This window comes from Prionailurus bengalensis, chromosome B4 (assembly GCF_016509475.1).
Source record: "Prionailurus bengalensis isolate Pbe53 chromosome B4, Fcat_Pben_1.1_paternal_pri, whole genome shotgun sequence".
Lineage (NCBI taxonomy): Eukaryota > Metazoa > Chordata > Mammalia > Carnivora > Felidae > Prionailurus > Prionailurus bengalensis.
The window spans coordinates 84,161,570-84,176,485 of NC_057358.1; the positions used below are offsets into that span (position 1 = coordinate 84,161,570).

The 14,916-nt window shown below is 41.9% G+C and overlaps 1 pseudogene; it reads right to left on the reverse strand.

Moving 5' to 3' along the window:
* Positions 1-383: 383 nt before the first annotated feature.
* Positions 384-605, reverse strand: LOC122473646 (annotated as a pseudogene).
* Between the last annotated feature and the right edge of the window lie 14,311 nt (positions 606-14,916).

Here is a 14,916-nt window from a genome sequence, read left to right on the forward strand (position 1 = left end):
CCATTTAAACAGGTATACTTAATTTGCTGAAGAGGGCAGCAGGATTAAATTCCATCCCAGTTGTTTCTTAAATAATTCAACTTACTCCCTAACTTACTAGGACTAACTTACTCCCTTTTTTAATGGCCCCTGTTACTTTCTACTTGAATTATAGTTATTGGTGATGCATTTAAAGTCCTCCCCTAGGCTGAAGATTCTTTGAGGATGGGAAGCATGTCTGCTCCATTTTTGAATAAAAACTCATTCCTCCCCCCACCGCAAACAAAACGTTCTCATAGTTATTATTGAACCAACCTACTAGTGTGGAAGCGTAGAAACAAGAGAAAAATAATTTTCCCAATATAGCATGTCTGGCTGTTCAGATAGTAGTGATGATTTCAGCATCATGTGGTAAGAGGCTGGTGACCTTGATACAGCAGACATATGTGTGCCATCTCAAGTACAATTCCATATGCACCCAACTTTATTCTTCTCCAGTGTCTCCTCTCAGAGTTGTACCTGATTTTATTACTAGTTTTCATTTGAATCCATTGGGGAATGGGATGATCCCGCTTTTGTTTCTTGGCCAAGAATCACTTGATCCTGAAAGTCTCGTGAGAGGACATGATGAGGATCAGAGTCAACTGCACCCACCAAAATGGTCAAGAAAGGGAATAAAAGAACAAAGCCCATTCTATACAGGTCATATGAATGAGTGGTAGAAACTATTGGTAGAAGCTTGGTTAGTCTGAAACCTCTGAAAACAGAAACACAATAGATATTTTGGATGTTACAATTTCCTAAAATATAAAAAAAAAATTCTTGTTGTATTAGAGAGAAACCTATTATGTAGAATAGAGCCTTTCTCTTCAGTGGGCTCATTGAATGGAAGCTTTTGCAACTGCACACTCTTCAGATAAGGTGAAAAATAAAGAAAAAATTATCACTAGCTAACATTTATTGAATATTTACCACGGGCCAAATACTGTTCTAAACCTTTTACACTTACATCTTCAGAACAACCTTAAAAGTTAGGTACTATTATGATTCTTAATTTTGAGATAAAGAAAATTCAGCACAGAGAGGTTAAATAACTGGCTCAAGGTCACACAACAAGGTGGTGGATTTGGAGTTCAAATCTAGGTCTGACTCCAAAAATTTTGCTTTTAGCCACTGTGCTATACTACTCACTCAGCAGCAGAAATATTTTTGAGGCTTCTTCAGCTCTCAGCTACCTTGTCTGGGAGCTACCTCTATCTATAACTCACATTAAGGAGTAGGACTTAGGTCTCCTTCAAAGCTGTTGAGACTAGCGGTAGGCTGGTCAATGGTTCATCCAATGGAATGTTAGATTTTTTTCTCTAGAAAATTTAAACCAAGAAATACAGAGTGTGAAATTAGGGTATGTGAAAGGCAAAAATGACAAATTGAGGGTCTTTGACCTGGACCTTTTTGTTTGGCCCCAGCCACCAGTGAAAAATTAAAAATGGGAGAATGGGGAAGGCAAGGGAAAAAGTCACAAAATATTGTCCATGACAAAAAATAGCATGTGTAATATTCCACTTAGGTATTATTATACTTGCGTGTGTATAGGTATAAAGAGGTGCTGGTGCATGAAAATATGGTCACCAAATGTTAGTGATGGCCAATGAAAAGTAACGGCATTTTAGGTGATATTTATTATTTCATGTAGATTTATGTATCTCTTGACTACTTTACAATGAGCATGTATAATTAGAAAAAAAAAGATCTTAATTTTAAACATGAAGATTTTACATAAATCTCTGTATTCCTAGGTTCAGTTGAAACTTGAAAGCACTGGCATTGCTGGGCTCACACTTTCACATGGCAACCAGGGCTGGGGCTGAGTTTCGACTTTTCCTTCTAGCATGGTGGATACACTCTAACTTCCACAACCTGTTCTTCACACTTGACTGTATTTGCTTCTTGCTATTTAGTGCTTGTTGCCTGTCAGCATTTGAGGGGCCTTTCTTTAGAGACTTGGGGTTAGCAGCCATGTTGGGTTATGCGCAATCTACAAAAGCCATGTAAGGTAAGGTAAGCCATGCAAGCTCAGGATCTAGAGCAGGGCCATCTAATGGAACTTTCTGTGATGATAGAAACAAGCACTTGAAATGTGGCTAGTGTAACCAAGGACCTGAATTTTAAACTTTATTTAATTGTAATTCATTTTAATTAAAATAGCCACGTGTGGCTTATGGCTACTATACTGGATAGTATAGATTGAGAGACAGAAAGAGAGGGAGAGAGAAAGAGAGGGAGAGAGAAAGAGAGGGAGAGGAGAGAGAGAGAGAGAGATGAGAGTTTGCTGAGGGTGGAGATACTCTAAAGAGAGTATCTACATAGGTCGTGCTAATAGGTGGCCCAAAAGTCACACGTAGCCTACCTTCAGACTGTATATTGGAAAAGAAGTGAGGGATGAGAAAAGGGGTTGGTGCAAGAGAACCTCTTTAGAGAGAGCTGGCAGCATGTTCTACATTTCTTCCCCTTTCCTCCACCTGCTTCAAATCAAGTAATGGGGATGCAGGAAGATTTCACAGAGAAGTGACCTATTCCTTGGATTTACAAGACTCAGAAGTGGGTGTTTGGCTGTCCTTGGAAAATGTCAAAGGAGAGACTAGCTGGCGATGACCCTGCCCACACAGCAAGGAGAAAGGGCTAAAATGGGAGCAGCCTGAGTTTGACAAGAGGGTACCCTCTGGTCTAGAGAGAACTCTGTAGAAGGTGGCGGTGGGGTCACTACCTAAGAAGATGAGATATCTACAATAGGAAGAGTCTTTGTGGGGTCTACTTTCAGAGACTACTGTTGGAAGGGAGGGAGTGGAAGACCCCAAACACACCCCCTGAAAGAGAGATGTAGCAGTGTGAACTGCTAATCAGAGGGTACCAGCCTGCAAAGACAAAAGCACCCATCTCGAGGCCCTTTTCCCCCTTTTACCTTCCTCACGTGCCTCACCTGGTGAGGAGGTGGACCAAGGAGAGCAAAGGCAGACCTCAGCTTCTGTCTCCGCAAAAGGTTTCCAGTGGGAAAAATGGATTGTCATTTACTTAGGTGGGGGAATGCTGAGGGAAATGTTTTACTTCTGAAGGGGAGGAATCAGGAGTTCAGTTTGGGAAGGTGGATACCAACTAGCTAGCCTAGAGGAGATGTTGAGGAGACAGCTGTATAGAATCGGGAGTTCAAGAGCGAGAGGAGAGAGAAAGTCGGGAATTGTCGGCATGTAGATGGCATTTGAAACCATGCAAATAGATGAGTTCACTTAGGGAGTGAGCCCACATAAGTAGAGGACTGAGGGCTGAGCCCTGTGACACCCCGATGTTTAAATGCATGGAGATGGATGGATCCATGTAGGGTGCTTAGAGCAGAGTTTGGCACATGTTGTGTGCTCAGTAACTGCTATTATCAGTCGGAAATGACTGGGGAACAGAGATTTTCTAATGGAGATCAAACTCAACGTTGACCTAGTGACTTGTAATAGCTACATAGGTAGGGGGCAGCGCTCACCATAGGAAGAGCAAGTGGCAAACTTGCTAATTCACATTCTATATATGGCTCTGTTCCCAAGGCTGGTTTACTGAAGGACGTGTCCTGTTCAATCCTACCTGGGGTGTGAGGAGAGAAGGATGGCATCCAGGGAGGCCAGTCACCCAGACCGAGCCTGGGGAGGCAGAAGCAGAGTGCAGCTGTCAGCTTTACAGGTGCAGAATCTGTACTTTAGCCTTACAGCTGGAGTTGTGCCCGGAAACCCCGTGGCCAAACTCAGAAGAGACCGATGGTTCAATCGAAGCACGATTTTAGTAATTTATAATTGACGAGGGCTTCTCTGCATCCTAGCAAATGGCGTCTTCATCTCTCACCTGGACTTCCACAAGAGTTCCCAAACATTTCCCCACCTCCACTCTTGCTCCCCTCCAGTTCTTTCGCCACAGGCTGACTGGAGTGATCTTTAAGGAATATTGTTTGGATCATGTTCCTCTCAATCTTTGATTCCTTCTTTGTCTGGCTAGTATCGGAATAAAGTCCAAACTTGACGGAGTTTGGCCCTGCTTGGTCTGAGCCCAGCCTTCCTTTCCAACTTTGTCTCAGGCAGCCCTCACCTCCATCCTCCTTCTATTTATGCACGCTAGCATTTTTTCAGATGGAGAGCCTCACTCGCTCCAAGCCCATCTTACCTCTAGGTCCTCCGGCCTGCTGGTCCCTCTGTGGGTGCTGTTCCCTCCCAACCCTGCACACTTGGAATGTCAACTTATACATCTCTTCCACACAGAGGGCCTTCCTGACCTTCCAATCCAAGTTAAGTCCTCCCAGTTATTGTTTCTTATCTTTCCTTCATAGCACTTCATAAAAAGTTTATAACTATATGTTTATTTCTATGTTAATTTGTTTAATGTCTGCTCTCTGACTAAGCTTCCGGTCCATAGGGCAGTAGTTCACGACTGCATTGCCCAGTGCCTGGCAGGGTGCTTGGTACACGGAAGTTGCTCAATGAGTATTTGTTGAGTAAATGGATGCCAAGGGGACCAGAATGTTATCTCTGTGGCTCAACAGTGTTCCTGTAGAAGATTTACCTGGGAAGCCAAATTACCCGCTGGAGGTGGTACCAGCATGGAATCAGGGCCAGGGAGGTGGTTGGGTGATTTTAGTGCCTAGTGTCTTTGAATCATGAGATCCTGATGCCCTCATCTCTACTCTGAGGAAGTATCTGCAAGGGGTCTGGTCCTTTGCTTTTCTAGGGCATCAGGCTCACCCTTCCAACACGTTCTTTTACCACGCAATTGGTGAGGTTACAAATAGAATCATAGGCTTCTGGGCTTTTATTTTTATTTATTTTTTGGTATAAATAATTTTTTTTGTAATTTTTATTTTATTTATCTAGTTTAAGTTTTTATTTTAATCTCAGTTAACGTACAGTGTTGTATCATTATTATTATTTTATTCTTTATTTCATTATTTCAAAGTAAATATGATAAGAAGCAAATAGTTTGGAACTATAATGTTCACAGAGTCTAACAGTTCCCTGCTTCTAAAATTATGATTGGGGAGGGGGGTGCCTGGGTGGCTCAGTCAGTTAAGCATCTGACTTCAGCTCAGGGCATGATCTCACGGTTCGTGAGTTCCAGCCCTGTATCAGGCTCTGTGCTGACAGCTCAGAGCCTGGAGCCTGTTTCAGATTCTGTGTCTTTCTCTCTCTTTGCCCCTCCCTGCTCACGCTCTGTCTCTCTCTCTCTCAAAAATAAATAAACATTGGGTGTTGTATGGAAACCAGTTCGACAATAAATTATATTTAATAAAAAAGGATAACAAAATAAAATTAAAAAAATAAATAAACATCAAAAAAATTTTAAAAAACCCCATAAAATTATGGCTGGGATTTGTGCATACTCAAATTTCTCAGCCATTTTTTTCAGAATATTGGTTAGTTTGAATTATCTTTTCTGACAATTTATTTTAGTTATTGAACTATTTACTTATTGCAGTTTCATGTTCAGCCTTATCTTCAAGTTCGGGGGCTCTCTTGTTGTCACATATGCCAGTGACACACACAGTGGTGTAAGGCTTTAGAACACTTGCCAGTTCTGGCTTCCTGATGTGAAATTCATATTGTTTTTGAATCTGTTAATAGATTCGATCAAGGCAAAAGGTCTTCAATTCATAAAAATGGACCATAACAAACTTAGAAAACAAAAGGCTCAACAGAGGTATGATAGCACTTTCCTTAATGTTTCTGCCTCTCTGTTAAATACCCATATAAATAGTCTGCTGCAAAAGAGCCAACTTTGATTAACGCAGAAATTTGATGGCCATTCTGGCATGTGTCAAAATACAGAGCCCCTAGTGTGTATTTTCTTCATGTCAGTTCTCTTCCAGGAAGTCATTTGAATACTATTCCATAGCCACTATGCAAAAAGCCTGGAAGAATCCAAAGAAGAAAATCATCTTTTTATTTTTTAATTTTTTTTAACGTTTATTTATTTTTGACACAGAGAGAGACAGAGCATGAACGGGGAAGGGGCAGAGAGAGAGGGAGACACAGAATCGGAAGCAGGCTCCAGGCTCTGAGCCATCAGCCCAGAGCCCCACGTGGGGCTCGAACTCATGGACCGCGAGATCGTGACCTGAGCTGAAGTCGGTCGCTTAACTGACTGAGCCACCCAGGTGCCCCAAGAAAATCAACTTTAAAGAAAATCTCAAAAGGATTGCTTCCCATAATTTTATAAATGTTGTCACGAAGGACATGCCCACCAAGCCCTGCCAGGCCACAGTCAGTAGTGGACCCTGTATGGTTAGATCCTGCAATGCTGCCATTTCTCACACTTTTTGAATTACGGGATGCAGAGTGACAATTTATGCAGCCTTATGAAACATGCCAGAACAACGTAGCATTTAAGCTCAGCTATTTTAATGGCCCAATTTATTCAGACTGCTTGAGGATAAAAAGTGATTTCATAGGATTTGTTACTATTAATCACTGCAACCTTAGTATTTAGTAGATTGTGGGCAGGTGTTTTCAGGATTATACTAATAACAAAGGAAAACAACAGACATGTTTTTAATAGTCAAATTATAATTAGAGACAATTAATGTAACGTTTTAAATTAGAATAAAAGGGCAAGGTTAGCGCATTATCATATATTATAATTAATGTATTAAATGCAGACACAATCATCTTACTTTCTTTTGCAATTACTCATTCTGCTTACAATAAGTAGTTTGGTAACAGGTTCAGAATGAACGTGGGGGAAAATGAAAGGCAATATGGCTTCACTTCTGGTGTCTAGGAAGGAGAGAGAATAAGCTATATTTTAAGAGACCTCTGAAAAAAAGTTCATTTTAAAAAATGCCAACACTCAGGTTTATTATTATTCTCCTGGGGCACACACTTTGAAATGATATTTTCACACAAGGTAGAATCTGAAATTTGAATTCTGTCATAGCCACAAAACGCTGAAAGTCCAGGTCTCACAGGGAATAACATTTAAATATTAAATGTCTATGTCCGAGGCGGAGATGACAAGAATAAAAACGATCCCATTTCAAGTCTCTGTCCTCTTTGTTTTTTAAACTGGGTTAAATTAGCATTTTTGTTCAGTTGGGCCTGAAAGAATACAAAGTAAATACGATAAGAAGCAAATAGTTTGGAACTATAACGTTCACATAGTCAAAATGATTCTCCATTTCACCGAAGGCCTCCCTTTTCATGGAAGCATACGATTGTTATTTACAGTCTGTGGGACTAGAATGACTGGTCCATCAGTCAAACTGCATGCTTCGTGCAGCAGAAAAAAACCAAAGGGATGATTAACTGAATTTTTTACTCTATAACAAATTGTCCTGGTGTCAGAGAAGTGGTCTTATAGTCCTCATTGTTTGGCCCTTTCCTCCATTTTCAGGACCGGTATCTTACACATGTCAGTCACTGGGTGGCCTGAAGGATGACGGCTTTCTGGGGCTACCTTTTCCTTACATATTTAAATAAGGATAGCCAGAGTCCCCACATGTGTTAGAGTTTTTGAGGAGCACGTAATAAATAGCTCCTTTTTCTTACTTAATTTCTCAATTTGTGAAGAAAAATAGAAGTGATTGTATAACATGCGTATATTCAGGTGATTACAGAAATGGGCCAAAATATCATCCAGAAAAAGAGAAGGCTCTGCAACAGGTCCAGGTTGCTGTGTAAAGTGTTCTGCCATGTGACCTAGTGGATCCGATGGTACTTGAAATGTCCGTGTAGACTGAGATGTGTATGGAGCTCTGGCAGGAGCCTTTTTGCGCACCTCCTTTAGAATTTTAGAGCAGAGCTCTGCCATGCTTGGTAGATGGCTATTCTTTGGAGAAACACTTGGCCATGGGCCACCAAATGAACACTCGCTGTCTCTGATAAACCTGGTGATGACTGACCCACCAAACCATAAAGCTGTCTTTCAGCAGAGCTTGTGCAGGTGCTGAATGTGTAAGTAAGTTGAATGAGTAGGTGGCCCAGATGCCTATGGACCGTTGCTACCTTGTCTCCTCTTTCCTGATTCACACATATGGCCTCATATGGAGTTCCCTATGACTAACGTTGACAGAGGAGGAGAAAACTTCAGGCCTGGTTCATAGGTCTGCATGATGTGCTGGCACATCCCCAGAGCAGATAGCTCAGTACTACTGGCCCATTCTGAGGTGGTTCTGAAGTATAGCAGTGAAGGAAAAATTCTATTGTTGTACAGTGCGTCAAGGAATACATTCAGTTATTCATTTTTCTTGGAAGAAAAGATGGCTCAAGGTATGGCTCTATATTGACTCATAGACAGTGGCCAGTGGTTTGACTAGATGGCCAGTGTCTTGTGCTCAGTGTTTGGGTCTGTATGGTATGTGTTAGAAGGCTTGTTTGTGCAGGTACACCCCGAAGGTCCCTGCTAATCACTATCTTAAGAATGTAGAAATCCCATCCTCTCTCTATGTTCAAGAAGAATGTGCAGAAGAACATGTTGTTCAGCATCCAAGGTCAGGGGCTCTGGAGGCAGCCAACCTGGAGCATCTCCTTTGTAACAAAGAGTGTCTGGAGGGCAGAACTTGATCTCCTTGCGATGCTGGCTGTGCAAGGAGGGAGAGGCTACAGACAGTTGCTGACCTAAGTTGCTGCCCTATAAAAACTTGATGCATGTAGATCCTAGCAGCGGATACTTTGTCCGGTTGGCTGGTCCTGGACTCCCTGTATGTAATTTCCCCCAGTAAACCTAGGTCTTGATTGCTATCTCTGGGTTATTTCATCGACCTCCTTGGACCATCACCCACCCTTGACTTAGAGTCTGCTGGGGGGCCATCTACAACAGGTCCCCCCAAGAAGAAACACAACTGGAAAATGGTGAGTAGGAGGTGTATGGGTAGATTTTTCTGAATTGGCACAGGGCATGAAGATGTTTGTCCCACGTGACTATTCGTCAAAAAGCAACCTCAGTAGAGGAGGATCTTAATAATCAGGTGGACAAGATGCTCTGCTCTGCAGATGTCATTCACCCTTGCCCAACGGGCTTGTGAACACAGTGGCCATAGTGTCAGGGATGGAGGTTATGGAATGGACTCAGCAACATGGTCTTCTACTTACTGAGACTGATCTGTCTACTATCACTTCTGTGTGATCAACCTGCCAACAGCAGAGACGAACTCTGAGCCCCAATGTAGCATCATTCCCCAAAGGAGGAGACAGCCACCTGGTGGCAGGTGGATGGACCACATCCGTCTTGGAAGAGGCAGTGCTTTGTTCTCACTGGAAGAGACACCTCCTGTTTTGTTTTCCGTGCCCTCAGTGCTTTTGCCAAGACTACCATCTGTGGACTTACATAATATGATTTGTAGCAAAGTATTCCCACAGCCTTGCTCCTGACCAAGAAACTCATTTAATAGCAGTTGGAGTGTAGCAATGGACTCATGCTAATGGAATTCACTGATCTTATCGTGTTCCCCATCACTTGAAGTTGCTGTCCTGACAGAATGCTGGAAAAGCCTTTTGAAGATTTCGTTTTTGTGCCATCCAGGTAGCAACACCTTGCAGGGTTGAGGTAAAGCCATCCAGGATGTGGTATATGCTCTAAGTTGATGATTAATATATGGTGCTACTTCTTGTATCACTAGGACCCCGGTACATGTCCAGGAAAACTGTGTGAAAATGGGAGTGATTCCTTTCACTACTGCCCATAGTGAGCCACTATTTGCTGGTTGGCATGGGGTACCTGTCGCTCTCAGAGTTCAGGTGCATTGTCACTAATCTACTGGTGCATCTTGTTTGCTCGAGGCAGCAGCTGGGCCCATGGCTCATCCAGCTCCTGCTGGATCAGCTCCTTCAGCTTCTCGGGATCTTAGGTCAGATGTGTGTGCAACTGCATGGTGGAGAGTGACAACTCATTCTGCAGGTCACCTGTGTTGTTGAGGCTGGAGGTAGCGAGGGAGAGACGAGGGTTTCATCTTGCCTTGTGGGTTCCAGTTTGTCCTTGCTTTCTCATTTTCGTGTCCAGCTTTTCTTCCCAACTGCTTGTCCTGAGGCTCTACAGAAACTTCAGGCCCACATCAGATGAGGAGACAACGGCCTTCGATAGAATTCCTCAACATCTCCCACAATTGTCTAAGGTGTAATCCTTATAGTAAGTCCCATATAGTGGCTCTGCTTGTCTGACAAAGTCTAAGTGACACAGCATCCTTTGGACATCTCTGAGGATTCCCAGAGGAGGACTTGGTCCTCTTATTCGTTTATTCATTTGATTTCCTGCTTCTCGGAATTTTCAAATTCACTGTATCTTTTTTTTTTAGTTAATTTATTTATTTTGAGAGAGAGAGAGAGATGTAGGAGGGGAAGAGAGAGAGAGAGAAAGAGGGAGAGATAGAATCTCAGGTAGGCTCTGCGTTGTCAGTGCAGAGCCCAATGTGGAGCTCGAACCCACGAATGGACAAATTGACTGTCACCTTGACTGTTCCCTTTGCTAAGCCCCGAGTCAACCAAAATGTATAACACTGTGTTTTCTCCTTCATTTACCTCAGACACCACTCATGAAAGTAGGAAATTTCATAAAGATCTTATGGTAAAAATGGGAGTTGCACTGAAGGAGATGACTCAAAATTGAATATTAGTGCCCCTGTTTTGGAAAGTCCAGCTCCCTGGCCTTCCGCCAACTACCATTTTTTTTCTTTCTCCTTCTCTTGTTTCTGACTCTCTAATCGGAAATGTTCTCCTTGCTTCTGGCAACACAAAACTCCTTTTATACAAAAATGTAGAACAATTCAGCTCTCTCATTGTCATGTCCTTGATCATGCTATTGTGTGCTTTCCCTTTCATAACCAAAGAGGTCATCAGAGAAAAGCCATTTTTCTTCTGAAGAGGAAATTTGCTGCCAGTTAAAAAATGTAGCCCACCCTGTCCCCCCTTCCCCCACCTCCTCCATATCTTGAACTATCTAACATTAGATTTCCCTGGGAAGGGACCCCATATTCTCTGTCATCCTGTCACAGATTTACTCTAAATCAATTTTATGAAACCAAAACCTTAAAAGAAAGATTGGCAAATGATTGTATTAGGCGATGTAGGTCCTGCTAAGAAACAGCTTTGAGAGAGTTTTGAATTACAGGCAATTTGTAACAGCTGTGGGTTGCGGCATTTTCCCTGGTGAGTTGTTTAGGGTGCCATTGTGTATAAATTTCAAGCTATACTTCTAGAAGCTTTCATTGAGGAAGTTGATATTTCACTTCTTTAAGAGTAAACAGAAAACCCCATGCTGTGTCTTAGGTGAAATTGTGGGCAAATTGTACTCCCCTTTGGAAATATATATGTTTGCCAATTAAAAAAAAATTAAGGAAGCAACAGAATTGTAGCAAGGTTGGTATTTAAATTAAACAAATTTTTTTGTTTATTTTTGAGAGTGAGAATACAAGTGGGAGCAGGGAAGGGGCAGAGAGAGAGGGGAACAGAAGATCTGAAGCAGGCTCTGCATGGACAGCAGCAAGACTGATATGGGGCTTGAACTCTTAAACTGTGAGATCATGACCTGAGTTGATGTTGGACGCTCAACCAACTGAGCCACCCAGGTGCCCCAGTAGGTTGGTATTGAAGTTCAGAGAAAGGGGAGAAAATATAGAAGGAAGTTGAGGAAGGTGGAAGAGTTCTATTTTAATTTATCAAGACATGACAGGAAGCACCTTATTTTAGCAAAAGAATGCCTCATTGTACCCATGTTGAGTTAATCATGGTATCCAGAATCTTTATATGGTCCCATAGATTTCCTGGATATTCGAAAAAAGACTCTCCAAATTGAGAGACTGATAGTATTTAATTACCGCTTTGCTATTTTTGTGCTATCTAGAGCTTCATGATAAAGTTGTAATTTTTAATTTAATGAATTTATGTAAGAAGTGAAAGGGAAACTTCTTTTTGATCAGACAGATCTAATCATAATTTTTGTGTTCTCAGTGTGTGGTTGTCTTGTCTACCTCTTTATTCCCCTACATGGAAGAGTAGGAAGGCAAGTCTGATGGAGAGAAAGCCTGTGGACAACAGCTTTTGCAGCTGCTGTGAGGGAGGATGAATGGGAGAAGAGGATCTTGTTGGTCTGGTATCCATAGTACTTTTGACATCCAGTTGACTTGATGTCACCCAGTGATAAGACTGGAGTCCCAGGAGTGTGATCGAACTGCTACCAGTTTCTTTCTTTTTTTTTTTTTTTTGCTTCTTTCTTTTATTTTTATTTTTTTTCAATATATGAAATTTATTGTCAAATTGGTTTCCATACAACACCCAGTTTTGTATGGGCATGGGTGCCCATGGGCATGGGCACATTGGGCACTCATCCCAACAGGTGCCCTCAATACCCTTCACCCACCCACCCTTCCCTCCCACCCCCCATAAACCCTCAGTTTGTTCTCAGTTTTTAAGAGTCTTTTATGCTTTGGCTCTCTCCCACTCTAACCTCTTTTTTTTTTTCCTTCCCCTCCTCCATGGGTTTCTGTTAAGTTTCTCAGGATCCACATAAGAGTGAAAACATATGGTATCTGTCTTTCTCTGTATGGCTTATTTCACTTAGCATCACACTCTCCAGTTCCATCCACGTTGCTACAAAGGGCCATATTTCATTCTTTCTCATTGCCATGTAGTACTCCATCGTGTATATAAACCACAATTTCTTTATCCATTCATCAGTTGATGGACATTTAGGCTCTTTCCATAATTTGGCTATTGTTGAGAGTGCTGCTATAAACATTGGGGTACAAGTGCCCCTATGCATCAGCACTCCAGTATCCCTTGGGTAAATTCCTAGCAGTGCTATTGCTGGGTCATAGGGTAGGTCTATTTTTAATTTTCTGAGGAACCTCCACACTGCTTTCCAGAGTGGCTGCACCAATTTGCATTCCCACCAACAGTGCAAGAGGGTTCCCGTTTCTCCACATCCTCGCCAGCATCTATAGTCTCCTGATTTGTTCATTTTGGCCACTCTGACTGGCGTGAGGTGATATCTGAGTGTGGTTTTGATTTGTATTTCCCTGATAAGGAGCAACGTTGAGCATCTTTTCATGTGCCTGTTGGCCATCTGGATGTCTTCTTTAGAGAAGTGTTTATTCATGTTTTCTGCCCATTTCTTCACTGGGTTATTTGTTTTTCAGGTGTGGAGTTTGGTGAGCTCTATATAGATTTTGGATACTAGCCCTTTGTCCGATATGTCATTTGCAAATATCTTTTCCCATTCCATTGGTTGCCTTTTAGTTTTGTTGGTTGTTTCCTTTGCTGTGCAGAAGCTTTTTATCTTCATAAGGTCCCAGTAATTCATTTTTGCTTTTAATTCCCTTGCCTTTGGGGATGTGTCGAGTAAGAGATTGCTACGGCTGAGGTCAGGGAGGTCTTTTCCTGTTTTCTCCTCTAGGGTTTTGATGGTTTCCTGTCTCACATTCAGGTCCTTTATCCATTTTGAGTTTATGTTTGTGAATGGTATGAGAAAGTGGTCTAGTTTCAACCTTCTGCATGTTGCTGTCCAGTTCTCCCAGCACCATTTGTTAAAGAGACTGTCTTTTTTCCATTGGATGTTCTTTCCTGCTTTGTCAAAGATGAGTTGGCCATACATTTGTGGGTCTAGTTCTGGGGTTTCTATTCTATTCCATTGGTCTATGTGTCTGTTTTTGTGCCATACCAGTTTCTACCTTATGACTTTGTTCATTAGAACAACTTGCAGAGAAAAACACATGTATGTATATACGCGGAATAATTGCAAACAGTATCAGAAGACTTGTAGGCCCCATGAGGAGTTAAAAATCCTACTCTAAATTGCTATCTTTTGGAGAATTACAATGGTATTTGTATTTTTGAATACAGAGGTATCTTTTCAGGCTTAGTTCTGAATGTCATTCAGCTTTTCTGGGACTCAGAGGAAGAAATTATAGAATCATACACCTCACAGTTGTTTAACACATGACTGAATGAGTCCCCAAATGAGGGCAGCAAAAGAGAAGCCGTATTTGTCTCATATTCACTGCTGTATTCCAGGTGCATAGTGGGCACTGAATAAGTAATTGTTGAAAACTTATGCTTTAGACTATAATGCTATAGTAAAGTGAGGTGAGAAATTCAACGTGGGCAATTGTAGGCTCTTGGAGCTCCAGCGATGAGTAAGACATGTAACTATGACTCTGGTCTCTCACAGACACTGGGCTAACTGAAAAACAAGGGTAGTCTTGTCGGTCATGGGAGAAAACCTGGCGTTACATGAAAAATTTTGCTGTGGGTAAGGTCACTGGAGGACCAAGAAGACTGAAGGAGAGGTTGATATGGTGGTGGTCCAAGTGCTGAGGGAGCAGGACTAGACCCCTCCCTGATTGAGCAAAGAGTCCCCAACATGGTTCCTATTCAGGTGGAGAGATATGTGTCCCCAGGAGTAAATGGGAAGAAAGCGGTTATCCAATTTTTAATCCTTTATGCTACTTCAGTAAAATTGGACCAGGTCGATGTTGGGCTTTCTGAGGTAGCCATTAATTTACAACCCATTTTCTGTGTCAAACTCTGAACAAACTGAGAAACACACACAGAAGTCAGATAGAAATTAACAAACAGCTTCAAAATTAAAAACTAACAAACAGTTTAAGACTTAAAGCTCAGTCAGTGAACGTGGCTTGAACCATACACCAAAATGGACTACTAAAAACTTGTCTCCCTACCCCACCCCACAACCCCACTCCTTTATCTCTATAACGTGGGACCCACTTGGGGAGCATAAGAGAGGACTATATGGCTTAGAATCCCAGTTTTGCCACTTACTAGCTTATTTTCTATGTGATCCTTGGCCAATTATCTATAAAATGGGGATAACTGTATCTAACTCACTGAGTCATAGTAAAGATTAAAATGCTTAGAACAGAGCCTGGCACAAAGTGAGCTCTGGTTATGACGATGATGGTTATTATTG